Source organism: Vombatus ursinus, unplaced genomic scaffold, assembly GCF_900497805.2.
Source record: "Vombatus ursinus unplaced genomic scaffold, bare-nosed wombat genome assembly UNPS02007612.1, whole genome shotgun sequence".
Lineage (NCBI taxonomy): Eukaryota > Metazoa > Chordata > Mammalia > Diprotodontia > Vombatidae > Vombatus > Vombatus ursinus.
In genome coordinates this window covers 9,591,325-9,608,832 of record NW_020947390.1, presented here as the reverse complement: position 1 = coordinate 9,608,832, position 17,508 = coordinate 9,591,325, and the positions used below count along the sequence as shown (strand labels likewise).

The following is a 17,508-nucleotide window of genomic DNA, read 5'->3' as shown; positions in this document are numbered from 1 at the left end:
TTCCGTCTTTCCCTCTCTCTCTCTCTTTCTTTCTCTCTCTCTCTCGATTTTTGGTGAGTTGATTGGGGTTAAGTCACTTGCCCAGGATCACACAGCTAGTAAGTGTTAATTAAGTGTTTGAGGCTAGATTTGAACTCGGATCCTCCTGACTCTGGAGCTGTATCCACTGCAACACCTAGCTGCCCCTGTTGTGATTATTTCTTCACAAGATCATAGAGCTAGAGCTTGTAGGCACCTTAGAGGCCCCCTAGTCCACCCTCCTTACTTTACAGATGAGGAACCTGAGATCTTGGGGAGATTAAGTGGAGGGTTTGAACCCATGTTCTTTTGACTCCAGGGCTAGTGCTCTCTTCTACACCACACTGCCAAAATCTGTATCTTTATTCATGCAGGATGCAGATTGACACCCTTTCATGCCCAAGTATTTGCTTTTCATGAGTTTTTATGAACAAATTATACACAAATATACACATGTATGTATGTGTGTATGTATGTATATTATATATATACATGTACATACATACATAAACACACACACACACATATATATGTATATGTATATGTATATGTATATTTAAGTAGCCATTTACTGGCTAATCTTCCAGCACAGGTCTTTTCAGTATCAGCTGGGCCAGTCCTTGGATGCTGGTGTTATATTTTTACTTGAAGTCTTTCCAGCTTTGTAGGACCTAACAGATCTTGCATTCTGAGGACAAATAGCTTTTGAGAAACAAGGATTATCTCCAAGGCATGATGAGACATCAGAGTTGGGCTTCACTAGAAATAAAATATTGCTTATTTTACACAGGGTTTTGAATAACAATAGTAGCTGACTGCAAAGGGCAGGGGGGAAATAACTTGCTGTCATTGCATTCTGAATAGTACAGTTTCATAGAAATTTGGAGTAAGCTTAATTGCCCATTTCAAGTCTTTTACAAAATTAGATGCATGTAATGAGAATATCTTTTAACTCTTGGATAAAAGAGTCTTCCTCCAAAAGCATTCATTGTAAGAGTCATAATGATGGGATGATTGTGTTGTAATGGAGCAGAGAATTAGAGGAAGAGTAGATTTTAACTCTAGACTATTGTAATTTCATCTGACATTTCAGACAGAAATGAGGCAGCTTCTTGTGTGGTTGCTGGGGGTGAGAGATTTATTGTTTTCCCCAATACAAAAATCAATAAATGCTTTGTGGGCCTGACAATGTTTGCAAGCTGGAGAGCCTCTTTTTCTCTCTGTGATAATTGTGGGTGCCATTAAAATCATCTCTTCAAGAAAAGCTGGTCTTTCCTTTTGTGCCTTAATTAAAATTCTTTCCACAGGTGAGTGCTTGTAAAGCACTTGCCTAACTTTCTGGTTGAAGAAGAATCCTATGGAATTTGCATTAGTCAGAGGAGCCAGTTTGCAGAAATCACCTCCTTCAATAGGCTTTGGAATAGGTTCTTGTTCTTATTTAGGGATATCCTTTGGGAGAGAGACCGGCTCTAAATAAAGTTGTAAGTGGAACTTGCAATGGCACAGCTAGTTTTCATTACTTACAAGAAAATCCAAATCATTGAGGTCTTGAGTGGATTCAGGGAAGAATTTTGTGTTGGAATGGCCTGAATTATTTGAATAATTGTCTCTGTCAATCTTCGCACTTCAGTCTTAGAAATCTAATATGTTATAACAATGATTATTAAAAACAATCATAATCACAGTGTTTATTAAGCTAATGAAACAATTGAACAAATGTAATAGGAAGATACATAATTTTGCTTCTAATGATATCAATAAGCATAGTAATTTTGCTAATATTACGCACCTGAAATTAATACTCAGTAGTGGGATAATAAAGAAATAAACAGAATTCTAAAAGTATGAACAAAATATTAAAAAAAAATCCTATGAACTCTTCTTGGTTAGGGTCATAATAATGTAAAAAAACTCATTTTGTCCAATAGGTGATACAGCCTGCTACTTGATATTGCTAATGCCTTGAAATTTATTGATATAGTTGACCTACTTATTAGAAATATCACAAAAATTTATGAAGATAACTGAAACAAGTATGGGCCTCTGGCAGAGGAGCTAATGTGAAAATGGAAGCCAAGGAACATTGATATTAGTAGTTATCATCTTGTTCATTGGAATAATTGATTATTTGATAGACTAAAAATTAGGGCCTAGGAGAAATTGTATAGTAAGCAAAATTTGTCTTTGGCTCCCTAATACTTTTTTTCCTGTCTCCTTTCTTCCTTTTTTCAAAATGTGCTCAAAAAAGATGAGATTTGAATCATTATACCTTAGTGTAACTGTAAGTCAATGCTTTAACTCTCACAAGGGTACTTGTATTTCAGCCTTATCTAATTGTGGATTAAAAGGATTTTCTCCACTATGAAAGGAATTTCAAGAATCAGTCAGCAGACGGAATATTTCTGTTTTGTTTTGGGTGTGTGCATTTGTGTATGTGGAAAAATTCCTAGTTTTCCTAAATTTTTACTACTTAGGAAATTACCTACTCTATCTTTGAATATGGACAGATTGTATTTATTCCACATACACCTATTTATGTACATATTTTCTCTCTTGATAGAATTCAAGTTTCTTGAGGGCACTGAGTGATTCATTTTTATCTTTATATCCATAGGATTTGGAGTAGTGGGTAGAGAGCTAGCCTCAGAACCAGGAATATCTGAGATCAAATTCTACCTCTGACACATCCTAGCTAGGTAACCCCGGGCAAGCCAAGTCACGTAACCTCAAAGTGCTCTAGGCAATTTCTAAGGTTATAGATTGCAGAAAAATTGCCACCATGCATAGAGAGAATTTCCTCTTCTGGAAGTTCTCCATGCTAATGAAATTGCAAGTACAGCCCCTTTTCACTATCTCTGGTGCCTGACATGTAGTAGGGGCTTAATAAATTCTTGTTGATTGATTGGTAACCCATGTTTGACAACCAGGTTTTAGATATATTTAATGTTGATGACACAATGAGTTTTCTAAAATGTAACATTATTTTAATGTCCTTCGGCTAGTAGGGTTCCTGCTGTTACCATGAGATAATACCAGATCATCAATGGCTAATTTGAGTTAGCATTAACAAATTATTATTTTACCACCATGGCCTGATATTTTAGTCATTAGTAGCTACTTCAACTCCATGGGAGCACATTGTACTAAATGGGATTGAGGTTATCTCAAAGGGATATAATGCCCAGAGAATTGAGGATTCCAGAGCATTTGCTATGTAAGAAATCAACCCTTTATGAATTGTTTCATGTGGTGTAAACTATGGATGCAATGTCCAAACATTAGGTTCCCTAGACAACTTCCTTTTATGGTTCTTAATATTTATAAAGGAATTTAGCTTAACAGTTTTTTTTTTAAAGGAAAACTGAATGGTATCAAATCAGTTTCTCATTCTTGTGTGATCAACATCAAAAACTCTTGTTGTGGTGGGTGTGTATATGTGTGTGCATGAGTGCATATTTATTTACATAACTTATATGGGTTAGAGTTTGGCTGATATTTGTGACGCTAAAAAAAATAGGATGAGAGTGAAATTGATATAGTGTTCTAAAGAGGAAGATTTTGAAAAAGAAAGTTTCCATTCTGTCAGAACCATTTCCCACTCTTAGACAGCTGTTCTCAATCTCCTCTTTCTTATTCACATCCTCTCTCACTCCCCCTCTTCCAGTTACTGATTTTCCACTAGAAACAGAGAGAAATAAACTACCAGCAGTACAGTGATGACTGGTTCTGATGAGAACACGTTTAATGGTCTTTTGGTTAAGGTAATATGAAAGTCTCCCTCTTCGATAACAATTCAGATTACAATGACCCTTCACATGATTTAACAAAAAAGCCCCCTTATTTTCATTAATTTTTAGTATAAACAGATTGTGACATGGAATGTTCATCAAAGAGGAAAAACAATGACTTTACCATCCAAAATATTTCTTGATACTTTTCCCCCATGTGTCTCACTGGCGTAACTTTTCAAAGTTGTCCCCCACCTTTTTTTTTTTCCCTGAGAGAATACATTGTGAACATTACTTTGAAGAGGGGATAATTTAGGCACAAACAAATTTAGTGACTGAGACCCCTTCTCTATTATAAGTGGGAGAGACCTTAAACTTCTTTGTAACTCACTTATCTCATCAAACCACACAACCTCCTAATATGTGATCAGTGTAGATCTTTTCTCTTCCTTTCCTTGGTTTCCCAATCTTGAACTTTGTTGAGAGTTGATAGGGAGTTTCCTGTTAGATACCTGGTAAATTTTCCAGTGTTTGTTATTTAATCTCTGACTTTTCTGGGAGTCTATATTCCCAGCATATGAAGTGGGAATGTAGTCCACATTCCCAGTGGTATCCATTTTTACTATAATTTAGGAAAGACTCTTTCTCAGGATGCTATTTGCCCATGTAATACGTCTTCCTCTTTGTCTACTATTTTCTACTATTTAGAATCATAGGCATGTGAGTGAAAGAATGTGAATGGTATGGCACCAGCCATCATTACTATTGACAGTTTGGGAGATAGTGGGAAATCTAGAATGAATGATCAGTAATATTGGCAGGAGCTTCATTTATGAATATGACATGAATTAAGGTAGTGATCTATTCTAAATAGAAAGCTATGCAATTAATATACGTAAGGAACCCCCAATATAATACACTAGACAACTAATCATCTCTCTTTAGCTTGAAGATTGGTGAGGAGAGAGAACCCACTACCTCTTAAGTTAGACCAATCTACTTTTGGATAGCTCCAATTGTCAGGAATTTTTTCCAGAAGTCAAACTCAATTTGTATCTTCTCTAGGCTAAAAATGACCGGTTCCTACATTTTCTTGTATGACATGGACTCAAGCCCCTTCTTTGGACATTCTTTTTGCTTATTAATATTTTTCTTATACAGGGGTGCCCAGAACTGAACAAAAACTTCAGATGATATCTGTGGAGGGCAGAATACAGTGGGAACATCAACACCCTATTTCTGAAAGCTGTACTTCTCTTAAAAGAGCCCAAGATGGCATTCAATTTTTTTGGTTGCCACATCATACTGCTGACTTATATTGAGCTTGCAATCTATTAAAACCCCCAGATACTTTTCAGGAAAGTTACTGGCTAACCATGACTCCATTTTGCATTTATGAAGTTGATTATATCCATGTATAATATTTTACATTTATCTGTTATTGAATTTTGTTTTATGAGAATCATCCCAAAAGAAGAGAAAAGACCACAGATGATGTTTTGAATAAAAAAGGCAGTAGGGAAGACATAAACAATTATAACCCCAATATTCCTGCTTTCACATATCTGTAAGAATTTTTATGGGAATGGTCTAGGCAGGCATCAATGATGGAAGAAAACTACCCATCTCCTGAAAAAGAGGTGAAAGATTAAATATGCAAAATGAGACATAATTTTTAGACATAGCTATTGCAAGATTTTTTTTTCTTGACAATGTGTATTTGTTATAAGGGTTTTTTTTTCTCTTTTATGTTTTACCTGGGGGCAGAGGGAGGTGTGAGAAGGAAAACAAATGTTTGATAATTGAAAAATATCTAATTAAAACAATTTATTAGAAAATATATCATTCTTGTGATATAGATTGATATTTTAATGTTGGTAGAAATTATTTAAAATTTAGATAATATAAGATCTGCTAGCCTTCCTACTTTAGAGTTTCTTTACAAAGTTTTTGTGCATTTGAGTATGAGTTGTTCTTGTTCATCTTTCATTTTTGAAGATGACCAATGACATCATGGGGTGCTGTCTTGACTTGCTTGTGAATTAGATTTAAATAAGGCAGAACAGCACAAAGTCATCAGCCTCATTTCCTCTTCCAGAATTATAGTAGTCCAGTGGGATAAGGTGAAAGACATTTCCCCCCCCTGAAATGCCATCTCAGTAATAGAGAAGCAGAAGTTATCTGCATGGCTGACATGGCTGACATTTTGAAGATGTCTTCAGCATGATGGTTTCTGACTAAGAAAGTACAATGTTGCCAAAGTAATAGCTGACATTTATATGGTACATTAAGGTTTATAAATGCATTATATATGTTATACACACATATGTGGCAGCTATGTATATATACATATACATGTATATTTATATAAACTCATTTAAGTCTCACAAAAAATTCTGAAGCAAGTACTACAGAGGTATTTTTAACCTCATTTAAGGAAACTTATAAGGATAAGAAAACTGAGGCTGAGAGGTTAAGTGACTTGTTCATGGTCACATAGGCAGTGTCAGAGGCAGAATTTGGGCCACAATCTTCCTTACGGAAGATCTTATGCTATTCTCCCCAGATCATCCAATTTTCATGTATGAAGGATTTGGAGTATTATTTAGAATATGTTCAAAGGGAGCTGCAAAGATGATCTAATAGTGTTGAAGTTTTGTGCCAGCACTGGGGCCATTGGTTTTCTTTTTTTTTTTTAATTAAATTTTTTCTTTTCCCATTTATCTCAAGCCTACCTTCTTTCCCTCCCACTTTTCCTCTACTTTATTTGAAAAAGGGGAAAAAAGAAATCCTTTAAAACAAATATGTAGTCAAGCAAAAAAAAAATCTTATTGGATTTGTCCAAATAAACGTCTCAGTTTTTACTCTTGAGCTCATCACTTATCTGTCAGGACGTAGTTTCACCATGGGTTCTCTAGAATCATGGTTGGTCATTGTTTTGATCAGAGTTCTCATGTCTTTTAAAGTTGTTTGGGTTCCACTGAGGTGGAGAAACACTGTGGCCTTGTACTATTTGCTAATTGGATAATGTTTTCTGTACACAACTACATTGCCTGATTGTAGAACTGGGAGAATGCTGGGGAATGTTTATCAGCCTGGATTAACATGAGGTATAATGAATTTCTCCACTCTCAGAGGGACAGTATCTTTTTGGCTGAGTCAGGCCTGAATTAGCTAAAATTTTTTTATTTATTCCTGGTAGATCTTTGGGTAGGGAGGAATAGGGAGGGTAAGCACTTGATCAGTATCCCCAGAAATTAATGTGGTTCAGTACTGAGATCAGCTCTCAGAACTAATTCATCTTCCTGGGGAGTCCTTTGTTGTGGACCAACCTGGTTTAGAGCAAGCCTGTGTGGGTCATCCATACCTAGTTTTAGAACCTGGCAGGGACTGTTAGGATGGGCATATCCAAGGATATGACTGATATGACATGAATGGCTCCATTCTGGGCTGCACGGAATGTAAAAAGACATGGAATCTTTTAGTATGGCAAGACCAAAATAGCCCAGAATACAAACCAGTTAATCACTTATAAATTCACAGAAAAAAAGCCCTCTTAGGAAAAATTAAAGATATAGAGATGATTTAGTTTAGAGAACAAAAAGGTTGAGAAGTGCCATGCTAACAATTTGCAAACATGGGAATGTAGCTTTATGCAGCTGTTTTCCATCCTCAGTAAGAGCACAAGAGGAAATGAGCCTAAGTTGGATCATAAGGGATTTAGGTTTGACATACAGAAAATTTCCCAGATGTGAAGGTTTTAAGCACTGGAATGAGTTATCAAGGGAGTTTGCAGAATCTTCTCTGGAGGTGTGTGCAAATAGGAAGATTTTTTGTAGTCTGTTGATTTGGGACTGGTCTTTGGATCCTTGGTGCCTAGGACAGTGCTTGGCAAATAGGGGCATTTAATAAATTTTTATTGATTGATTGCTTGAAACATAGTCCTATTTCACCAAAGAGGGATGTAGTAGGTAACATTTCAAGGATGTGTCCCCTTCAAGTTGTTCCTTTGACCCTTCAGATAAGTTTTTGATGAACTGAGTTGCACTGAATAAAGAATGAATTATTTATTTATTTTTTTGGAAAGACATTAAAATGAGGCAAAGGTGCACTTTTCAAAAACACTTTGAAAGTAAAAAGAACTAAACATGGAAGAGAAGTTATCATAAAGTTGATTACATATTAATTTTGCATCATTTGGAACAATAAAAATAATGGCTTGGGACAGTTTTCTTAGTGGATCAGAACATGATTTTAAATTAAGCCAAAGCTGAAACTTTGGTCCCTACACATGCTAGTGAGTTTTGCTCCATTCTGTGGGCACAGTTGATATCTCCCATTCTTTTCAGTTTTAACAGAAGTGTATACTACTAGGCATAGCAAGCCTCAGGGTGAAAGTTTGGGTAAAACTGTATAAATCCCTCACTACTATTGGCAAATAGTTCAAAAAGGGTGCTATTTACTGAAAGAGAGTCAGTAGCATTATTTTCTTAACCAAAAAGATTACATTTATTATTTTTAAATGATTCTTTTAAAGCACTCTGAACACTTTTAGTAAGTTATTGCTGCCATCACTTTAAATAGTGCCCCCAGGTTTCCTTCCACATGATGAGTGGTCCAATGGATTTAAGAGATTGGGATCAACAGGACAAAAATGTCATATTTGTGAAATGCTCAGGAATTTTGTTGTAATTCTACCTCATCATGACTCTGGGAATTATGAAAATATTTGCTAGTATTTTCCAGATGTGGAAATGGAGGCATTTTCCCAAGGCCTGTTGGCCCCAGGTGAAATCTTGACCCCCTGAAAAATTTCAAAAGGTCAATTATACAGCTGGGACTAAGACAGAGGTCCTGACTTCCAATGATATATTTAGTTTAAGTCTATATTTCCTTGCTTTTTATGTTGCTAATAGACTCATAGGCTGGGAAAACACAGAGGTTCAACACATTTACCTACATTGACAGCTACTTGTTCATTCGCATTTCAAAAAGTATTCAATCCACTGGTTGGATTGAATTGACTGGTATCCTAATGGGTTTTATTGATGTTTTGACTGCAGGCAATCTTTAAACATTAAAGCAGTGCCCTAGCTCCACACAATGGAAGAAGTTCACCAATATAAACCCTATTCCTATAAAGAATTTGGTATTTGGACAGATTTTTACTGCTATGTCGACTAAACATCCAATTACTCAATTACCTAGGGGCAATGGAGAACAGGGAGGAGAGAAAGCTACTTGAGCTGAATAAGGCACCACCTGAAGAAGGCAGACCTGGGTGAGGCTCTATAAATGATTGGGGAAAGCTCAGGGCAATAACAGTGCTGAGGAAAGGGGGAGGAAAGAAGGTTCTTAACAGTTGAAAAAGTACCAGGAAAATGGAGGTGAGAAGGTACTGAAGACAAACCACCATTTTTACTCTTTAGCTAGAGGTGGGCCTTGCTGGTACGACTTTGGTTGAAAAACCTAGAAGCAAGCACAAGTGAGCTAGTGACAAGCACTCATGCTAAATATTTGTAGTAGTTTGTGTATAGCATCAACTTAGTCATTTAGTCTTAAGGAATGAAACCACCACTGCTGCTGTAGAAATTTTAAATGTTGGAAGAGAATGATACTTAGTAAGGGAATGTCAAATCACTCAACCCATCCCACTCTGAGGATGTACATTGTGTTAGAATATTGTTTATATTATTTAAAATTGGATTCATTAAAACTGATATTTAGTGCAGTCATACTCAGATTTGTGAGAATTTGTAAGAATCATGGCTTTAAGGCTGGAAGGAATCTTAGAGACTACCTATCCCCTCATTTTATAAATGAAAAAGACTGGAAGAGTTAAGTGACTTGCTCAAAGTCACAAAGTAACTATCTCCCTTCCCTTTTTGCTTTTCCCCATTTCATATTTTGTGAGACAAGCCTTTATTTAGGGCAGTCAGCTTCCAAACCATGGCTATTTTCCTGATCGACAGCATTTGTTTTCAGATTCACTTTAGCACATCTTGCCTAAATCTATGTGCTAAAGAATTTCCAGACCACCTTCTTATACCTTTTTCTATTTGGAATCATGTCAAAAGTTTCTGGAGGTTAATTTTAATCATAACTACTCTAGAATAATATAAGGAAAAGTAAGTTGCTTACTGTCTACAATTCAGAACTAAAGCTATTTTAGTCACTTTAGTTTAAAATATAAAGGTGGTGGTGATATAGTGATGTAATGATTTCTTTTTATGCAACTGGCTCTATGCTATTACCCATTCATTATATAATAACAGTACTGTGCAAGAATGTGACAATGATAATTTTCAAGGCACTTTTATAAATCTTATTTCAGTTGAACCTCACAGTACCCCTTCTATGTTGGCAAATATATCAACTCTTCTTTTTTGATGTCCATGATTTATTTTACCCATGAGATTATAATATCTCTCTGCTCTGTGTCTTGCAATTGCCTGACTAAAACAATAGAGTTCTGCCTTACTCATAAACACCAGTATACTGAGTGGCAGCTAACACATAAGGAGGAATCTTTATGTGTCCCCTTTGCTTATCTAAATCAATTGGTTCTGCCTTGATTATAAAGATGCATGTGACTGTTTTAATAGGGAAACATTGTTAGCATTGAATGGTGAAGTTTGAATTTCCTAAGTATTGGACTTACCAGTTTCACTTGACATCTCCCAATGGAAACACCTCTAACTAAGACTCAAGGAATGATTTAAACAAATAGTTCTTAAAATATGATCCCCCAGACCATGGCTGGTTGATCTGTAATTATTCTTTAGAGAGCTTTCAAGCTGGTACCTTAAAGGATTACTGTATAAAGCATGATTGTATCTGTACATATTTACATGCCATAGTTATTTTAAAATATCAGTTTATGAACATCTCATCAAAAGAAAATCATTCTTTCCATTTCTTTCTGGTGTGTGTATGTGTGCATGTGCATGTGTGTCCATGTGTAATGTCAAACAGAAGTGCATAGGATTAGAGAATAGTAGAGTCTTGTGCCTGGTTAAGTCACTTACTAACTAGCAAACTAGATAATATTTACTTTTGGAATTGAAGCATAAACCAGAGAATGACTTTTTCATTTGCTATTTGTTTTTTCCCATGATAGCACCAGTTGACAGTCTGTTTTAATGTCTGAATTTAAGCCATTATGCATATAACTCAGAAGAAAGGAAACAGCACCAGAGATAGTTCCCTACACTTGGAGTCAGAAAACATGGGTTCAAATCCTGGATCATGTAAAATCTTTGTGGCCTTGGGAAAGTTACTTAACTTCTCTAGTTTTTATTTTCCTCATCTGCAAAACTAAGGAAGTTTAATTAGATGGCCTTAAAGGTCTTTTCTATCCATAAATATATTATTCTATGGCCTCAAAAGTCTTTTCCAACTCTAAAAGTCATGATCATATAAATATTTATAGTGGGAAGGCCCAATACTTGTTAGTAACAAAGTTACAAGAGATCATTGTTTGCTAGACTCAATAGGTCTCTCACTTGTAACCTGTGGGACCTTAGGACAGGAGGAACCCTCCAATGAACATGCATATATAGAGTCACAATGCTGATGGCATAAATGCATTTCTGGCTCACACAAGGTGAAATTGGCATGCTAAGCTAGGCTTCCCACCCAGCAATTCTTCCTTTGGTGATGGATTCTTGTACTCTGAGTGATTCACTGACATTCAGTTTCGTGTCCTTTCCTGTTACCCTGAGCTGCTTCTAGCCCTGCTAGAGTGGGATACTCTTGAGAATTACTGTTTCCTCTATAGGCCTCTGGTCATTAAGTTTATGCTCTTGAATCATGATTCTGTGGGTCTCCCTGAACAGAAGGACTTAGGCTAGTATCCTAGCTCTGCTATTTATAATGTATTCTAACCCTGGACAATAATTTCATTTTTCTGGGCCTACGTATCTTCATTTTAGAATGAAAGGGTGAAGTTAGAATACTCCTAAGTACTCTCTAGCTGAACAAAAACAAAACAAAACAAAACCCTGTAAAATGCTCAGCATCAGTTAATTCATCATTCACTGGGTTAGAGAGTGGTCTCCCTCTGTGGATTTTAATTGACCCTGATGTTTATTTTCCAGTTATTTTGTCAATCCTCGCCCAGCCCCAGCTTCTCAATTCCCCTTCCTTTTCCTGTGGCCATTTGGTGGTGGGATTGTATAGTATATTAGGGTTTATTTTCCCATTCTCTAGCCCAAAGTAGATCACACTGGCCAGGCTGTGCCTCTAGCCTTAAGTCTCAAATCTTAGTTTTAAGAATTTTGCTTGTGTAGTCTCCTCCTCCACTCTTCTCCTCCCCCCCCCCCCCCCATTTTGGTGATTTGAGTATGCTAGGAAAAGGTTTTATTCCATTTGTCCTTATTATTGGGCTAGTAGAATTTGTGCTGTCCCCTTATGGAATCCATCACCATCATCATCATCACCATTGTCATTGTCATCATCAACAACAATAACAGGCTTTCAAAGTACAGAAGTCAAAATCATGTTGGAGAAATGTGAGGTCTGCCCCAAATGTGGATACCCTTCTCCCCTCAGTTTAAGAATCATAATTACATCAACCCTGTCGTCATTTATGGAAGGGATATGTCAGTTTCCTCTTTTTTTTTTTTTTGTGAGGCAATTGGGGTTAAGTGACTTACTTGCCCAGAGTCACACAGCTAATAAGTGTTATGTGTCTGAGGCTGGATTTGAACTCAGGTTCTCCTGACTCCAGGGCCGGTGTTCTTTCCACTGCACCACCTAGCTGCCTCCAGTTTCCTCTTCTATGGCTCCATTTACTATCCCAGAAGTTTCCAAACTTCTTCGGCCACTTTCTTTGGCCACCGCTTCCATGTATGGTGTCTTTCCTTATTAGAATATAAGCTCCTTAAGGACAGAGACTGACTTCACTTTTGCATTTGTATCCCTAGAGCTTAGCATATGCTAAATACTTCAAAGTTGTTATTCTTTCATTTATTATGTCCCTGCTTCCTGCCTTTTAATGAACTTGTTTCAAGGATGTGCTCAGTGAACTTATAGAAGATGAGCTAATATCCTCATACTTTTATTCAATTACAAAAAGCTATTTTGTAATTGATTTAGTTAGGTACAAAATTTGATGGATTTTATCCATTGGTGCAAAAGTTTGTGGAGCATTGAAAATATCAGGATATCTACTTGTTCCAATCTCATATCAAAAATGGAGAGACACAGAGAGAGAGAGAGAGAGAAAATAAGGTACCTGTCCCCATTAAAAAAAGTAAAAACAAGGTAACAAAAACAAAGGTATTGTTACCTTGATATTTGTACAATAGAATTTGTGAAACACATCACATATATTCTCCCATTTGATCATTATAACAAACTTGTAAGGTAGAAACTAAAAGTATTATTTAGCCTTATTATACAGATAAAGAAACTAAGGCTCAGAAAGATTGAATGACATCCCATGTGAAGTCAACAAGCACTTATTTAGCACCTACTTGTGCCACACACCGTGGTAAGCGGTGGGGATACAAAGAAAAGCAAAAACAGTCCCTGATCTCAAGGACCTTACAGTCTCTCTCTGGGCAAGACAACATGAAAACGACTCTGAGCAAACAAGATATATACAGAATAAATTGGCCATAATCAACAAAGGAAAGGCATTAGAATAAGGGGGACCACAAAAGGCTTTTTGCAAAAGGTAGGATTTTAGTTAAGACTAGAAGGAAGCCAGGAGGCAGGGATAAGGAGGGAGAACATTCCAGGTTTGAGGGGACAGCTTGTGAAAATGCATAGAATTGAGAAATGGAGTCTTGAATGGGAGCAGCAGCATAGAGGCTAGTGTCAGTCCCCAAAGTATTGTAGCCATTTCCTCTACATCTCTTGGATCTGCATCCTTCTCTCTACTTGCACAAATAGAGCCCTGGTTCTATTTGTTTAAACCCTTACAACTTCTTGCCTGGCCTATTGCAATAGTCTTCTAATTGGTTTTCCTGTGCCAAGTATCTCCCATCTCCAATGCATTCTCCCTTTGCACTGACTGCCCTCTATGCCTGCAGTGAGATCCTTCCTTACCACTACATCTTAAATGCCAAGTTTCTTTCAAGGCTCTTCTCAAGAGCCACATTCTTTGTGAAGCCTTTCCTAATCTCCTCAACTGCCAGTGACTTACTCTTAAAATCATCTTGTATTTCTTTTGAATATATCTATATATGTACATGTTGTCTCACCCAGCTAAACTGTAAGCTCCTTAAAGGGAGGGACTATTTCACTTTCCTCTTTGTATCCTTAGCACCTAGCACAATGCATAGTGAGTAGTAGGTGCTGAATAAATGCTTCTTGATTGACTGGAGGTAAGAACTGTATCTAACCAGAAGACTGTGATTTATTTGCATTTGTTTATTTGACCATTTTTGGTCAGTTATGGAATTCTTTTTCAAATGTGAGAAGATTCCTTTCAAATGGTAGTCAGGTCCCTAAGCAGAGTCATTTTGTATCTTGAAAGATAGGCCTCTGTGAAATAAACCTTGATAAACCAGAAGATCAGGACATTTTCTGTCTGGCAGCCATCGCAGACGTAGATTGGCACATTGGAGAAAGCGCACTGGTCCTGGTTAACCATAGGGTTGATATAGAATGGCTTGGCTTACCTGAAACTGTGCAGAATGTTCCCAGAGGACAGTTTCCCTTTAATGCATTTCAGAGGCAGCAAATTTAACTCCTGCTGAGATTAGTAATTGCTTTACACAAGGAAAAAAAAGTTCTTTAAAAGGCTTAATTCCTTTCATAGGAATGTGCTTTCTGATGACCCTTTGAGTTTTAAAGATGAGAAATTCTTGGTGAAGAGGAAAAAAATATACTTGAGTACAAATGAGGCTGTTCTTGGGGTAACTGACCCCATGTACTCTGGTTACTGCTACATGTTTTGTGACAAGACCTATTGCACAGGCCAGTCCTGCCATGGTATTCTCCATCCTTCAGATACATTGCCAAAGGGAAAATTATCTTGGCTCAGGAATTGTCAATCCAGTGCCAGAGACCTCGGAATCCCAGGAGTCCTGCCAATGACTAATGATAGTTTGGTTTAGGTTGTCCTTGGGTTAAATCCTTAAGGCACATTCCCCATCCCCCCACCCCCAACCCTGCACACTACTGTAAGTATTAGGATATTAGGATGCCTATGTCTGCCTGTTCATACTTAAACCTATAATACCTATGGTTCTGTTGCAGGAGCCAAAAGCCTCTTCTTTAGGTTTAGTCATAGTTTGGTTTCCGTGTTTTCCATATATAAGGCTGTCATCTTTCCCTTAGGTTTATTGTGTGGACCATAACTTGAAAAGAACGTTTTGCTACTCTAAGTAGCAGGGAAATAGAACTGATGTTTATCTAGTTCTATAAAGATTATAATATTCTCTAGAGACACTATCTCATCATTTAAGCCTTAAAATAATCCTTTTATTCCTATTTTATAGATGAAGAAGTGGGGTGAGAGAGGTTAAGTGACTTGCCAATGGTCCCGGAACTAATAAGTGTCAGAGGAATTTAGGTCTTATTCCAAGTCCAGTACTTCATTCACTATGCCATTGTTCAGTGTACCTGACTATGGTACTCAGTTATTTTTCCAATTTGGTTTAAATGAAATTAAGCTTCCGTTATAGGAAAACTTTTATGAACTGATGCAGAGTGAAATAACCGGACCCAGGAAAACAATATAGGAAAGAACCTCTGCCCTATGCTCGTGTTTTTCTCCCTCTTTTCTAACTCACAACTTTGTGGGGACAGTTAGGAGGGCACATAACTAGGATGTTGAAGACATGAAAAGAGAAGGTCTCAGGATGATTCCTTACATGAAACAAGTGAGGCAAACTGTCAGTGGCTGTTACTTCATCTTCTCCCCTCCTCCCAGTGTGGTATTTTCCTGATTTTGCTTCAAGGTGGCCTCCCTTCAACTTTTGGTCTTAGAATCATTTCTTGACTTCCTGTTTGTTCTCTAAATCAGTTGTTTTCATAAGGTCCTAGTTTTAGAGTTTGACTCATTGTTCACTCCTTGGATCTTGGTGTGTTTGCTATGCACAATGATATCTCTGATCTCCACCACAAATGGTCCATTACTGTCTCAACAGACAGATGAATTAATGACCCATTCAAGCCCTATAATGTTCTGAATAAATGGTACAAAGGAGAGAGCACTGGATTTGGAGTCAGAGGGCATGGGTTCAAATCCTTAGCTCTACTGCTCATGACCTTAGGAAAGTCACTTCATCTCTCTAAGCATCTATTTTCCTTATCTATAAAATGAAGGGGCTGGACTTGAGAAATTCAAAGGTCCTTTTCTACTCTAAATCTATGAACTTATGACTATCCCAGAGTTTTTGATTGCTTACCAACACAAGCTTGAGTGCTCTGTGTACAGAAAAGTCATCCTTATGACAAATCACTCATCTAGTAGTTTTATAACTGATAAGGAGATTCTTTTCTCTTCCTCATGGATTTTTCAATATTTTGCCCATTATTTTTTTCACTGATTATCCTAATAGCAAAAAGTTATCTTTTGCTTCCATTCTATTTTGTGGGGAATGTGTTTTGTGATCTTTGTGCCTTTCCTATAGCTTCCTAGGTTTTAAATCTTCCCTGGGCTAAAGAATGCTAAGAAGAGATTCATTGATTTTCATGTGATTAAAAAATTTTATCCTGAGTTATCAGAGAGAGGGAGAGGATTATGAAGCTTTGTCAAGAACTGTTTGGGAGTTGGCAGCAATTTAATTTCCTGCCCCCAAGTCCTTGTGACTGCCCCAGAAATTCCCTGGTGTTTTGGTAACAATCCCATGGGGCCCTTGAGAAAATTAGACTGGTGATTGCTCTATTCATGAATAGGTGGGGTCATTTAAAATTACTTTCTCCTGTTAGCCTCATGCTAGAATCATACTCCTGAAATACAGTAGATTTTCAAAGTCCTCTTCTAGTAAAAAACCAAAAATCTCTTTATGAAAAGAGAATTCTGTCCATCATCCTGTCTTCATCATCACCTCCTCCTCACACCTCCACCCTTGGAGGCACCCTGGGCTCGATAGGTGAACTTTCATCATGTCTTGTCTAGACCACCATCTCACTCTTGTCCTGTCTGCATGCTCCCCCATCCCCTACCCCATTTTCTAGCTTCTCTTCATGTGTTATCCTCCTCTATTAGCATGTAAGTTCCTTGAGGTCAGGGACCTTCATTTTTTCTTTCTTTGTGTCCCTACTTCTAAGTAAAGTGCCCAGTACATAGTAAATGCTTAATAAATGCTCTATCTAGTTGGCTATAATCTTTCATTTATCTGTCTTACTTTATTGCCACTTGATTGAACGTCCTTTGAAATTCTAGTTGAAATAGAATAGCAGGACTTGTCAGAGATCCCTGCTGGATTGGACACTATCTTTCATGGTTATATGTCTCATCTCATCAAACATATTGTAAACTCTTTGGGTGGCAGTGATAACCTCACCACCCTCAACCCTGGGCACATTGAAGGAACTTGATTTTGAATTGAATTTGAATAACTTGGAGAAAGAATCTCAAAGAAACTGCTAGGAAAAGAATAGTTTACTTCAGATGGAAAATGCTTAGAATTGTGGAGGCCTCCTTTTAGTTCCTGTGGGGAAAACACATGGCAAAATGCAAAATGGGCTAATATTATAAAACAAACAACATCACATGATAAATCGGTAGCCACCTAGATGCCTCTGATGCTTGGAGCAGGGTTGGCAATAATTTGCTGATAATATCTTTTTTTATTATTAT

At 37.1% G+C, this 17,508-nt stretch overlaps 1 protein-coding gene across 1 annotated transcript in view; it reads left to right on the top strand.

The window, feature by feature from the left end:
* The window catches only part of GUCY1A2 (guanylate cyclase 1 soluble subunit alpha 2), a 430,789-nt gene that overhangs the window by 34,886 nt on the left and 378,395 nt on the right, over nt 1-17,508 (top strand). The window lies entirely within an intron of this gene.